This window comes from Gorilla gorilla, chromosome 10, assembly GCF_029281585.2.
Source record: "Gorilla gorilla gorilla isolate KB3781 chromosome 10, NHGRI_mGorGor1-v2.1_pri, whole genome shotgun sequence".
Taxonomy (NCBI): Eukaryota; Metazoa; Chordata; class Mammalia; order Primates; family Hominidae; genus Gorilla; species Gorilla gorilla.
Genome location: NC_073234.2, coordinates 120,398,128 through 120,412,199, shown reverse-complemented (window position 1 = coordinate 120,412,199; position 14,072 = coordinate 120,398,128). Strand labels below are relative to the sequence as shown.

General features: G+C 45.3%; 1 pseudogene; it reads left to right on the top strand.

Annotated features, from left to right (window-relative positions):
• Positions 1-10,916: 10,916 nt before the first annotated feature.
• On the top strand, positions 10,917-12,195 carry LOC101135496 (keratin, type I cytoskeletal 18-like; annotated as a pseudogene).
• Positions 12,196-14,072: the final 1,877 nt, after the last annotated feature.

Genomic DNA, 14,072 nt, shown 5'->3' with positions numbered 1-14,072 from the left:
AGCCCCCCACCTGGCCAGCCGCCCCATCGGGGAGGGAGGTGGGGGTGTCAGCCCCCCGTCCGGCCAGCCGCCCCGTCCGGGAGAGAGGTGGGGGGGTCAGCCCCCCGCCTGGCCAGCCGCCCCATCCGGGAGGTGAGGGGCGCCTCTGCCCGGCCGCCCTTACTGGGAAGTGAGGAGCCCCTCTGCCCGGCCACCACCCAGTCTGGGAGGTGTACCCAACAGCTCATTGAGAATGGGCCATGATGACAATGGCGGTTTTGTGGAATAGAAAGGGGGGAAAGGTGGGGAAAAGATTGAGAAATCGGATGGTTGCTGTGTCTGTGTAGAAAGAGGTAGACATGGGAGACTTTTCATTTTGTTCTGTACTAAGAAAAATTCTTCGGCCTTGGGATCCTGTTGATCTATGACCTTACCCCCAACCCTGTGCTCTCTGAAACATGTGCTGTGTCCACTCAGGGTTAAATGGATTAAGGGCGGTGCAAGATGTGCTTTGTTAAACAGATGCTTGAAGGCAGCATGCTCGTTAAGAGTCATCGCCACTCCCTAATCTCAAGTACCCAGGGACACAAACACTGCGGAAGGCCGCAGCGTCCTCTGCCTAGGAAAACCAGAGAACTTTGTTCACTTGTTTATCTGCTGACCTTCCCTCCACTATTGTCCTGTGACCCTGCCAAATCCCCCTCTGCGAGAAACACCCAAGAATGATCAATAAAAAATAAAAAATAAATAAAATAAATAAAATAAATAAAAAATAAATTAGAAAAAGCAACATAAAAAATAAAGAGGAACAAAGAACATTTGGGACAAATAGAAAACAACGTCATAGTACAGGTAAGCTATACTCATTTCAGTAATGACATTAGATGTAAATTGGTGTCTTCCTCCATTTGGGCTGCTATAACAAAATGCCATAAACTGGGTAGCTTATAAATAAATGAAATGTATTTCTCACAGTTCTAGAGGCTGGAAAGTGCAAGACCAAAGTACTAAGAGATTTGGTTTCTGGTGAGGGCTCACACTCTGATTCACAGAGGGCCCCTTCTTGCTGCATTCTCACATGGTAGAAGGGACAAGGCAGCTTTATAAGGGCATCATCTCATTCATAAGGGTTCTACCTTCATGACCTGATCACCTCCTAAAGGTCCCACCTCTTACATCATCATCTTGGCGGTTAGGATTTTAACATATTGTTATGCCCAGACCATTAGTTCCCCCAAAGAAGACCACCAGAGTCCAGAGTCAAAGCCAAGCAGCAAGGATCTTTACTACAAGTTCGAACCTGGTCCCTCCATTCCACAGCATACAAGAGGGCCCTGAACAATGCGAGTGTTTGCTTTTTATAGCCTGAAAGTTACAGGGGAACAAAGGAATTCTTTTGGTTCCTGCTCTTTCAGTAAAACTTTGAACGGCTGTCTCCTTATCGGAGACTTTCCTGGTGGTGTTTGTACTGGGCTCAGGAAGTTTGAGAGATATATGGCGATATGTGGTGGGATGGGAGGATGGGATGTGTTTGTACTGGGCTTGTTTGTTTTGAGCCTGGGGCTGAGGAATGTGCCCGGCTCCTTTCATTCCCCCCCTTTCTTTTCAGGTATTTTTAGAGCCAATCTTGGGTCTTATAAGTCTGATTCTGTTTCAGCGTTTACAGGTTGGTATTGGGCTCTGAGGACCATGAGTTGTACAGTGTCAAACCTTTCTCTAACGAACTGCAAAATTCTGTTAACAACACAAGGTCCTACGGTAAGCAGAAATAGTAGACTCAGCAGGGGTCCAAGGAAGGGGGCTAACAGAGAAAACATAGATGAGTTCCACCACTGGTCTGCAGCTGAAGCAGACTGCCGTGTTCTTACTTCTGTGCTTAACTTGCGTAACTGTTGGACCCGGTCTTCCACAAGCCCTGATTCATTTATGTAGAAACAACAGTCTTCCTTTAGAAACATACATGTACCCCCTTTTTTAGTAGTGAGTAGGTCTAAGGCCCTCCGGTTCTGCAAGGTTACCTGTGCTAGGGACGTGAGCTGCCGCTGGAGGGAGGCAAGGGACTCAGCTGACTCCTCCATAGCAACGGCAAATTGTTGGTACAGCTTGTTACTTTCTATGAGGGTGTGACCTAGGGCTCCCCCAGCCAGTCCGGCCGCCATGAAGGATGCGGTGAGGGAGATTCCTGCAATGAGGGGGAGAAATATGGCTCGTGCAGGTCTCGGTCTAGGGTCTGGGTGAATAACAGCACTAGTCCAGTTACCGGTATACCCTAGGAACTCGCCGGCAGTAAGTAGAGTTAACCGGGGAACTAAGGTGACAGGAAGACACAGTAGGTTGGTAACAGAGGGGCTTGATAGGTTTTTAGATAGTGTTCCATTACGCCAGAAGAATATGCCTGACAGAGCCCTTAAGGTGATATTAGGGGGTGTTGCAGTGATGCTGCAGAGGCTGGAATTAGTTCCTGAGAAACAGTAGGGAAACTTTTCTTGACTGGGGTTTAGGTATAGTGGCACGTTAGGGATAGGGGCATATGAGAGGTTTCAGCGGTTGTTAGCTTGGGCAGAGGTGGAGGATCCCCATGGCAGGGGGACAGCGGTTAGCGGTGGACGCCCTAGAGTGGCACACAGAAAGCAGCCAGACAGGCTGTGAAGTCCTGTAAGGTTAGCAAGTTCTAATCCTTCTTGCAATAATTTTAACCAGGAAAAAGGACGTAAATCTTGTGTCAGGCGGTTTTCTTGTCGCTGGATATTTCCATGGACCAGGGGCCGTACCTGCACTAGACCCCGCCACAGATAGAGGTGACTGCTAGGCCATGTGGAGGCAGAGGAGTAGTATACAGCCCCGTGTTGAGGCGTGGTCCAGCGGGAGTTCCAGGGGTCTCTAACTATCTATGTATATGAAAGGTCTCTATCTCATCTGCGATGGAAGGGCCATCTGGGATCTATCTGTTCTTTTTCACCCCACCATTGGTATTTATGGATGTTACAATAGTTATAAGGGCAGCTGGCACTTTGGTGCCACCAATAGTGCTTACAATTGTATTCAGTCTGATCATACTCGAAGCATATTATTGGTGCCACTGGTTTGGCTACTGGGAAATCGGTAAAATTTAGTAAAATTGGGCTATTGCACCCTGAGGAGGGGCAATCTGCACTGGCCACTAATTTCCCGGGCTTATGAGGTTGCCCAGGGTGGGTTTGGTTTTCATAAAGCCAGAATCTCCAGACAAAGGGATTAGGAGCTGGCTTTATGTTTTCCCCAGCGGCCACTAGGGCGACTAATGTTAGAGTTAGACTACCTAACTGCATGTTTGCAGTGAGCTATGCTGCCGGCGCAGGGTGAGTTTTAAGGGGTTGTTCTTAGCTCTGTCCACAGTCCACGTGTCCGGTGCTTCAGCCGCCGCCGTGATTGGCCCCAGAAGGTCGGACTGGCTTGACGTGGGTGTAGTGGATCCACGACGCAATGCCTTCTACCTTCAGGGCGGTGGGTGTGGTCAGGAGTACTTGGAGTGGTCCTTTCCACCTGGGCTCTAGGGTCTCTTGTCAGTGTCGCTTAACCAGGACCCAGTCTCCCGGCTGGTACGGATGGGGTGTCAGTGGGGGACTGGTCTTATATAGCTCTTTTAGCTTGGGCCAGATTTCTTGGTGAATTTTCTGTAAGGCTTGTAGGGAAAATAAGAATTCAGAGACATTTTCTGTTTCAGACTTAAGCAGATCATCTTTTAAGCTAGGAACCAGGGGTGGAGGTCTGCCATACATGATTTCATAAGGGGTAAGGCCCAGTTTGTAAGGGGTATTACGGGCCCGGAACAGAGCATAGGGGAGAAGGACTACCCAATTAGCGCCAGTCTCTATAGTCAATTTAGTTAAGGTCTCTTTTAAGGTCCGATTTATCCTTTCTACCTGTCCTGAACTCTGGGGCCTGTAAGCACAATGTAGTTTCCAATTTGCCCCAAGGATGGAAGCCAAATCCTGACTTACCTTAGCGACGAAAGCGGGCCCATTATCTGACCCTATCTGGACGGGGAAGCCATACCTGGGAAGGATATCTTCCAGAATTTTCTTTGCTACGACCTGAGCAGTTTCTTTTTTGGTTGGGAATGCTTCAGTCCACCCTGAAAAAGTATCTACAAAGACAAGTAAGTACCGGTACCCGTACTTTCCTGGCTTTATTTCAGTAAAATCTACTTCCCAGTAGATACCGGGCCTGGTTCCCCTGAGCCTTGTTCCTGTTGCAGCTTGAGATTGGGGGTATGCGTTGTTAAGCTGGCAGACTTTGCAACTTGTCACGATACTGCTGGCCGTCTCAGCTATATGTCTGATTTTGAGCTTGGAGCGTCTGATCAGGTCTATCATCCGCCGGGCCCCCAGGTGGGTGGTTCGGTGGATGTGTTCTAACACCTGTTGTCCTAATTTTTCTGGTAGGATGGTTTGGTCATTAGTATCAGTCCACCACCCATTCTGGATTTGTTTTAGGGGAAGTTTGTCAATCCACTGGAGATCTTGTTCTGAATATTCAGGGAAATATGGCAAGTCCCGGGGGCCCGGGTCAGGGAGCTGGAGTGCAAGGAGTTGGCTGGGAGCCTTTGCCACATTCCTTTCAGTTTGGTCTGCCAGAAAGTTGCCTTGAGCAGTTGGAGTAGTTAGTTTCTGATGCCCTGGGCAATGTACAATGGCTAATTTTTCTGGCCTCCATAGGGCTGTTAGTAGGGCTAGGATCTCTTGCTTGTTTTTTTATCTTTTTTTCTTTAGCCGTCAGTAACCCTCGCTCCCTGTAAATGGCCCCATGTATATGCGCCATTGCAAAAGCATATCGGCTGTCTGTATATACTGTCAGCTTTTTCCCCGCCCCTAAGGTAAGAGCTTGGGTGAGTGCTATCAGTTCGGCCTTCTGGGCCAATGTCCCCGGGGGCAGGGGTTCCGCCCAGATTACCTCAGTCCCTGAAGTTACTGCCGCTCCAGCATACCTCTGGCCTTGATGCATGAAGCTGCTCCCATCAGTGAACCAGACGAGGTCGGCGTCAGGAAGTGGGCGGTCCTGCAGGTCTTTGCTCAGATTATCATGCCGGGGGGGCCGCCTAGGTTGGGTGTATTCTGTCTGTAGATGCTCTTTCTGCACCACTGCTGCCAGGACCTTGGTCATTTTTTCAGTGGCCTTAAATTGCTTTTCCTCTGGAGTATCTCTGTTATTGTAAACCCGCTGGGCTATCTGAAGGAGGTCCTGAATCCGCTTTCCCTCCAAGTCTTCTAATTTCTGGAGTTTTCTCTTAATATCTGGGGCTGCCTGATTTACGAAAGACATTACAACAGCTGCCTGACTTCCTGGAGCCTCTGGATCTATGGGGGTGTACTGTCTAAAAGCTTCCATTAATCTTTCTAAGTAGGTAGCTGGGCTCTCTGTCTTCCCCTGCAGAATAGAATATACTTTAGCCAAATTAGTGGGCTTGCAAGCAGCTGCCTGGAGACCTGCCATTAGAGTCTGGCGATAAAGGTGTAGCCATCCCCTACCTTCTGCCGTGTTGTAGTCCCACGCCGGCCTGGTCAGAGGAAAGGTTGCGTTTATGAGGCCGGGGTTGGCAGTTGGTTGACCGTCGTCCCCCGGGACCAGCTTTCTAGCTTCTATCTGTATTCTCTCTCGCTCCTCCGTGGTGAACAAGATTCGGAGGAGCTGCTGACAATCATCCCAAGTGGGCTGGTGGGTGAACATGACACTATCCAGTAAAGCCAGTAAATCTTTGGGGTTGTCTGAAAACCGAGCACTCTGAGTCTTCCAGTTATACAGATCACTGGTGGAGAATAGCCAGTACCGGAGCCTGGGGATTCCTGTGTCATCTGGGGGTCCTATTTCCTGAAGGGGTAAAGCCACCGTGGAGTCAGGCGGCTGAGGGGGACTAGTCTGCGAAGTGCGCCCTCGCGTCTGCCCCGCCAGCCCTTCAAAGTTACTTTCCCTTTCAGCGGGCCTGTGTGTGCCGGCCGCCTCCCGTCCGCCTGCTCCCTCCCGCAGCTCAGCCAGGGGGGCTGGGGCCTGGGGCCCGGAGGGGTACGGATGGGGTTCTGTGAACAGTGGGTCCCCGCTGTCAGGTAGAACAGGATGGGGGGGCAGTTGGTTGCTTGGATTTTAGTGGTCGAGCAACCAGTGCCTTACAGGGTTCAGAGGCTAATTGGAAAGGGGACAGCCAAGGAGGCGGGTTCTCAACAAGGTCCTGCCATATGAGGATATATGGGATTTGATCTAAGTGGCCCGCATGCCCAGGTAGGAAAATCTTGGACTTTACCCTAGTGATGACAGCAAGTCGGAAGGTCCCTTCGGGCGGCCACCCCACATCAAAGGCAGGCCACTCGGAGCGACACAGAGTAATTAGCTCTCCTTTCCTGATCTCTATACCAAGATCATGGCCCCTTGTTCCAACTTCCCCGAAATTACTCGTAAGGGGAGATAGAGGAGCGCTCCGGGTATTACCCATCCTGTAACAATCTGTAGTCTCTTCCTGTAAAGGAATGTGGGTTTGAATCCCTGTAAAGGAAATCTGATTTGACTTATTAATGACATCTAATCGCAGGCGCACTTTGGCAGCCCTGGTCAGAGTTAGCTGCCTGGATCGCGGTCGCACTGGGGCAGCCCAGATCAGAGACAGCTGCTGCCTGCCAAACCGGGGCAGTTCAGATCGCAAGCGCGCACCGGAAGCCCGGGTCAGAGTTAGCTGCCTGGATCGCGGTCGCGCTGGGGCAGCCCAGATCAGAGACAGCTGCTGCCCGCCAAACCGGGGCAGTTCAGATCGCAAGCGCGCACCGGAAGCCCGGGTCAGAGTTAGCTGCCTGGATCGCGGTCGCGCTGGGGCAGCCCAGATCAGAGACAGCTGCTGCCCGCCAAACCGGGGCAGTTCAGATCGCAAGCGCGCACCGGAAGCCCGGGTCAGAGTTAGCTGCCTGGACCGCGGTCGTGCTGGGGCAGCCCAGATCAGAGACAGCTGCTGCCCGCCAAACCGGGGCAGTTCAGATCGCAAGCGCTCACTGGAAGCCCGGGTCAGAGTTAGCTGCCTGGACCGCGGTCGGGCTGGGGCAGCCCAGATCAGAGACAGCTGCTGCCCGCCAAACCAGGGCAGTTCAGATTGCAGTTTAGATCAGATGAGAGCCAGGGGACGTCTCCCACCGGTCTCCGCTGGCCGTCCTATAGCGCGTCCGCCAGGACTGTGCCAGCTCCAGTTTCAGACCTCGCGAGTCACAGATTCAGATTCAGAACAGACACAGACAGACAAACGGAGATGAGCCAGCTCACCTATCAGTAGATCGATCCTAGCAGATCCGTTGACCAGGGGTCTGGTGGGCTTGGGGAATCCTGGGCGAGCCCCCAGATGTTATGCCCAGACCGTTAGTTCCCCAAAGAAGACCACCAGAGTCCAGAGTCAAAGCCAAGCGGCAAGGATCTTTACTACAAGTTCGAACCTGGTCCCTCCATTCCACAGCATACAAGAGGGCCCTGAACAATGCGAGTGTTTGCTTTTTATAGCCTGAAAGTTACAGGGGAACAAAGGAATTCTTTTGGTTCCCACTCTTTCAGTAAAACTTTGAACGGCTGTCTCCTTATCGGAGACTTTCCTGGTGGTGTTTGTACTGGGCTCAGGAAGTTTGAGAGATATATGGCGATATGTGGTGGGATGGGAGGATGGGATGTGTTTGTACTGGGCTTGTTTGTTTTGAGCCTGGGGCTGAGGAATGTGCCCGGCTCCTTTCAATATGAACTTTGAGAGGACACAAATATTCAGACCACAGCAATTGTTCTAAGACGTAAGGGCAAAAAAATTGACAGACTAGATAAAACAAAATCCAACTGTAGGCTCTCTGCAAGAAATTTGCTTTAACTGGAAAGATACGGTTAGGTTAAAAGTCAAGTGATTAAAAAAGATAAACTATGCAAATACTAAACAAAGCTGAAGTAGCTATGTTGCTATCAGATAAAATAGATTTCAAAACAATATTACCAAGGATAAAAAGGGACTTTTCATAATCATAAAGAGATACATTTGTCATGATGATATAACAATAATTGTGTTTGCACCTAATAACAGAGCTTTATAAAATAAGAAGCAAAAACTAATAGAACTAAAAGGAGAAACAGACAAATATTATATTACTTTTGGAGATTTCAATACTCTCCTCTCAGAAATTGGTATAGAACAAGTAGACATAAAACCAATAAGTATAAAGAAGACTTACTATCAACCAACTTAACCTAATTGACATACAGACCCTGCAACAGCAGAATATACATTGTTTGAACTGTTCACAGCAATCAATGACATAGATCATATGCAAGGCCATAAAACAAGTCAAAAAACATGAAAATAACTGAAATAATACAGAGCTAACTGATCTCAACTAAACTAAGCTAGAAATCAATAACAAAAAGATATTTTGACAACCTCCAAATATTTGGAAATTAAACAATTCAGTTCTAAAATACTCATGAGTCAAATAAAAAATACAAGGGAAGTTATAAAATATTTTGAGCAAAATTAAAATGAAAACACAAAATATCAAAGTTTGTGTGATAAAGCAAAAGCAGTGCAAAGAGGAAAATTTATAACATTAAATGCTTTTATTTAAAAAGAAAGTCTCGAAAATTCATCTAAGCTTCAGCATTCGCTAGAAAGGAGCAAATTAAATTCAAAGCAAGTAGAAGGAAGAGAATAATAAAGAGTAGAGTAAAATAAGAAATAAACACAATAGAAAAATATATATAAAAAAAGCTGAGTATTTGGAAAAAAATCTGTAAATTGATAAACTTGTATCCAGACTAATCAGGAAAAAAAAAGAGAGGACACAAATTATCAGTAAAAAAAAAATGAAAGAGGAATATTATTACAAATTTAGCACACATCAAAAGGATAAGAGAATATTCTGAAAAATTTTAGCAATAAGATTTTTAATTTAGATGACATGTATAAATTCTATGCAAGACACAAACTGCCACAACTCATTCAAGAAATATAGGTAACCTGAATAGCCCCATATCTTCTATTAAAAAGTTCATATTTGAAAATCTTCTCATAAAGAAAACATCAGCCACAACACTGATATGTTAAGGGAAACTTTTAGGAAAGAAATAATAGAGGTTCTACATAAACTCATCCAGAGAATAAAAGAAATGATTACACTTCTCAGCTCATTTTATGAGGTGAGCTTGATATTAAAATCAGACAAAGACATTACGGGAAAACTATAGACCAATATTCCTTATCATAGATGCAAAAATTCTTAATAAAATTGTAGTAAGTAAATTTCTTTATGTATAAAAAAGATAATATATTGTTACCAAGTATAATTATCCAAGAAATGGAAGGTTGTTTTAACTTTAGAAAACCTATCAGTATGATTTATCCTAATAGCAGACTGAGGCGAAAAAAACTATTTCACCATCTCAGTAGAAGCAAAAAAATCTTTTGACAAAATTCAATACCTATTCATGATAAAAAGCTCTTGGCAAACTAGTAGTAGAGGATAATTTCCATAACCCAGTAAAGGACATCTATGAGAAATCAACAGTTAACATCATAAATATTTTTCCTCTAATTTTGAGAATAAGGCAAAGAAGTTCACTCTCACCACTTCTACTTAGCAATTAACTAGAGGTCTTTACTGCTGCAATAAGGCAAGAAAAAGAATAAAAGGCATAAAGATTGGAAAGAAGGGATTATAACTGTTTTTATTCACAAATGAGATGATTATCTATATAGAAAATCCTAAGGTTTATCAGTTTTGTTGATTTTTTCCAAAGATCCAGCTACAAAAAATATTAGAATTAATAGATAAATATGGGAAGGTAGCATGATATGAAGTCAATATACAAAATCAACCATTTTTCTATATGCTAACAACAAGCAATGGGAAATTAAAATAACTTTATTCACAATATAAACACAAAATATATAGGGATAGAATTATGAAAATATGTGAAAGATGATTACAGTGAAAACTATGAGAGCTTGGTTAAAGAAATTAAAGAACAGCTAAATAGAGAAGTATACCACGTTAATAGGTCAGAAAACTCATTACTGTTACGATGTCAATTCTCCTCAAATGAATACATAGGCCCAATGCAGTCTAGTCAAAATCTCAGCAAGCTGTTTTGTAAAAATTGAGAAACTGGATTTAAAATTTATATGAAAATGAAAAGGGAAAACATTTCTGAAAGAGAAGAATAAAGTTTTAGGACATAACACTGTCTGGTTTGAGAAGATATTATAAAGATAACGAGTCAAAACAGAGTGGTATTGGTGTAAAGACAGACTATTAGATTAGTGGAACAGCATAGAAATCCAAGAAATAGGTCCACACATATATAGTTAATTGATTTTCGACATAGGTATCAATATGATTGGGAAAAGGTACTCTTTTTAATAAATGGTCTTGGAATAATTGGATCCATATGCAAAATAATGAATCTTGATTCTTACCTCACACCACAAATGTAATTTAAATCTAAATGGATCAGAAAGGCAAACTTGACCTAAAAGTATAAAACTTCTAGAAAAAAAGAGAAAATATTTGTAACCTTCATTTAGGCAGAGCTTTCTTAGATAAAACATGCTATTATCCTTTCAAAATTCATAGGTTGAAATCCTGACTGCCAAGGTGATGGTACTAAGAGATGGGGTCTTTAGAGGTGATTAGGTCATGAGGACAGAGCTCTCATGGATGAGATTATTGTCCTTATAAAAGAAGCCCCAGAGAGCAATCTTGCCCCTTCCACCAAGTGAGGATACAGCAAGAAGGGGCCATCTATGAACCTGAGAGCAAGCTCTTCCTCACCAGACACCAAATTTCCCAGTATCTTGATCTTGAACTTCCCAGCTTCCAGAAACGTTAAGAAATAAATTTCTATTTTTTGGTCATCGGCAAAGTCTGAGTCCTGTCCTCTCGCCTGCCTCCCCAGACACCATGAGCTTCACCACTCGCTCCACCTTCTCCACCAACTACCGGTCCCTGGGCTCTGTCCAGACGCCCAGCTATGGTGCCTGGCCGGTCAGCAGCGTGGCCAGCGTCTATGCAGGCAGCAGGGACTCTCGTTCCTGGATCTCTGTGTCCTGCTTCACCAGCTTCCGGGTTGCATGGGGTCCGGGGGCCTGGCTGCGGGGATGGCTGGGGGTCTGGCAGGAATGGGAGACATCCAGAACGAGAAGGAGACCATGCAAAGCCTGAACGACTGCCTGGCCTCCTACCTGGACAGAGTGAGGAGCCTGGAGACCAAGAATCAGAAGCTGGAGAGCAAAATCAGGGAGCACCTGGAGAAGAAGGGACCCCATGTCAGAGACTGGAGCCATTACTTCAAGATCATCGATGACCTGAGGGCTCAGATCTTTGCAAACACTGTGGACAATGCCTGCATCGTTCTGCAGATCAACAATGTCTGTCTTGCTGCTGATGACTTTAGGGTCAAGTATGAGACAGAGCTGGCCATGGCCCATGACATCCATGGGCTCCGCAAGGTCATTGTTGACACCAATGTCACTCGGCTGCAGCTGGAGACAGAGATTGAGGCTCTCAAGGAGGAGCTGCTCTTCATAAAGAAGAACCACAAAGAGGAAGTAAAAGGCCTACAAGCCCAGATTGCCAGCTCTGGGTTGACCGTGGAGGTAGATGCCCTTAAATCTCAGTACCTCGCCAAGATCATGGCAGACATCTGGGCCCAATATGACGAGCTGGCTCGGAAGAACCAAGAGGAGCTGGACAAATACCGGTCTCAGAAGAATGAGGAAATCACCAAAGTGGTCACCACGCAGTCCGCCGAGGTTGGAGCTGCTGAGATGACGCTCACAGAGCTGAGATGTACAGTCCAGTCCTTGGAGGTTGACCTGGACTCCATGAGAAGTCTGAAGGCCAGCTTGGAGGACAGCCTGAGGGAGGTGGAGGCCCGCCACGCCCTGCAGATGGAGCAGCTCAACCGGATCCTGCTGCACCTGGAGTCAGAGCTGGCACAGACCCTGGCAGAGGGACAGTGCCAGGCCCAGGAGTACGAGGCCCTGCTGAACATCAAGGTCAAGCTGGAGGGTGAGATCGCCACCTACCGCCGCCTGCTGGAAGATGGCAAGGAGTTCAATCTTGGTGATGCCCTGGACAGCAGCAACTCCATGCAAACCATCCAAAAGACCACCACCGCCGGAGAGTGGATGGGAAAGTGCTGTCTGAGACAAAGGACACCAAAGTTCTGAGGCATTAATCCAGCAGAAGCAGGGTACCCTTTGGGGAGCAGGAGGAAAATAAAAAGTTCCGAGGTCAAAAAAAGATGAAATTTCTATTTTTTATAGTCCATCCAGTTTATGTAATTTGTTACAGCAGCCTGAATGGAATAAGACAAGACATAAAAGTTATAATCATACAAGAAAAATGAATAAATTTTCTCCAACAAAATTAAAATCTTTTGCTCTTGAAAGATCCTACTCTAAATGAAAAGGTAAGCCAAGACAGGGAGAATATATTTCCAAAACCTACATCTAATGAAATACAGGCATGCACTGCACAGTAACATTTCAGTCAACAGTGGACCATATATTCAAAGGTGTTTTCATATGATTATAACACCATTTTTTACTGTACCTTCTGTATGTTTAGATATGTTTAGATACACAAATACCATTGTGTTACAGTTGCCTGCAGTAGTCGGTACAGTAACATGCTGCACATGCTCCTAGATTTGTAGCCTAGGAGCAATAGGCTACACGGTATAGCCTAGGTGTGTAGTAGGCTATAGCATCTAGGTTTATGCAAGTATGCTCTATGATGTTCACATGATAAAATCAACTAACGGCACAGTTCTCAGAATGTATCCACATTGTTAAATGATGCATGACTGTACTTGTATCTGAAAAATATAAACACTATCACAATTCAATATTAAGAAGGCAAATGATCCAATAAAAGTGGGCAAAAAAGCTCAATAGATACTTCATCAAAGAAGGGATACAAATGTAAAACAAATAGAAAGAGGTGTAACATCATTGGTCATTATAAAAATGCAAATTAAAGCTACAGTAAAAAACACTACTATTTCTATTAGAATGGCTAAAACTAAAAAGATTAGAAATACCTTGTTGGTTAGGATGTGGGGCAATTCAGTGGTTTTCAGCTGTGAGTCATTTTGCCCCAAAGGACATTTGATAATTCCTGGAGACATTGTTGAGCATCACAATCAGCAGGGAGCTACTGGCATCTAATGGAGCTATACATTCTACAAAGCAAAGGACAGCTTCCAGAACAAAGAATTATCTGGGTCAAAATGTCAATAGTGCAAAGGTTAAGAAACCTTGAATAAACATACATGTGCACGTGTCTTTATAGCAGCATGATTTATAATCCTTTGGGTATATACCCAGTAATGGGATGGCTGGGTCAAATGGTATTTCTAGTTCTAGATTCCTGAGGAATCACCACACTGTCTTCCACAGTGAAAACACTTGGACACAGGAAGGGGAACATCACACACCGGGGCCTGTTGTGGGGTGGGGGGAGGGGGGAGGGATAGTATTAGGGGATATACCTAAAGTAAATGATGAGTTAATGGGTGCAGCACACCAACATGGCACATGTATACATATGTAACAAACCTGCACGTTGTGCACATGTACCCTAGAACTTAAAGTATTTTTTATATATATATAAAGAAACCTTGAAACAACTGGGAAATCTCACACATTGTGGGAGGGAAAATGAAATAGTATAACCATGTGGGAAAATAGGTTAGCAGTTTCTTATAAATGTACGTGTACCCTATGACACAGAAATTCCATTCCTAGGTATTTGTCATATGGCAGACAGTCTCCAGCATAGCCTCCAGGGATCCCATCTCCTGGTATTTATGTCCTTATGTAATCTCCTCCTCTTGAGTATGGACTAAATATAGTGAATTGCTCCTAATGAATAAAATACAGTAAAAGTAATGGGGTGTTACATCTGAAATTAGACTACAAAGAGACTGTGACTTCTGTTTTGCTGCTTTCTGTCACTCTGAGAGAAGCCAGCTGACGTGTTGTGAGTTACCCTGTATGAGTTCCACATGGCAAGGAACTGAGATTGGCCTCCAGTCAATACCCAAGGCAG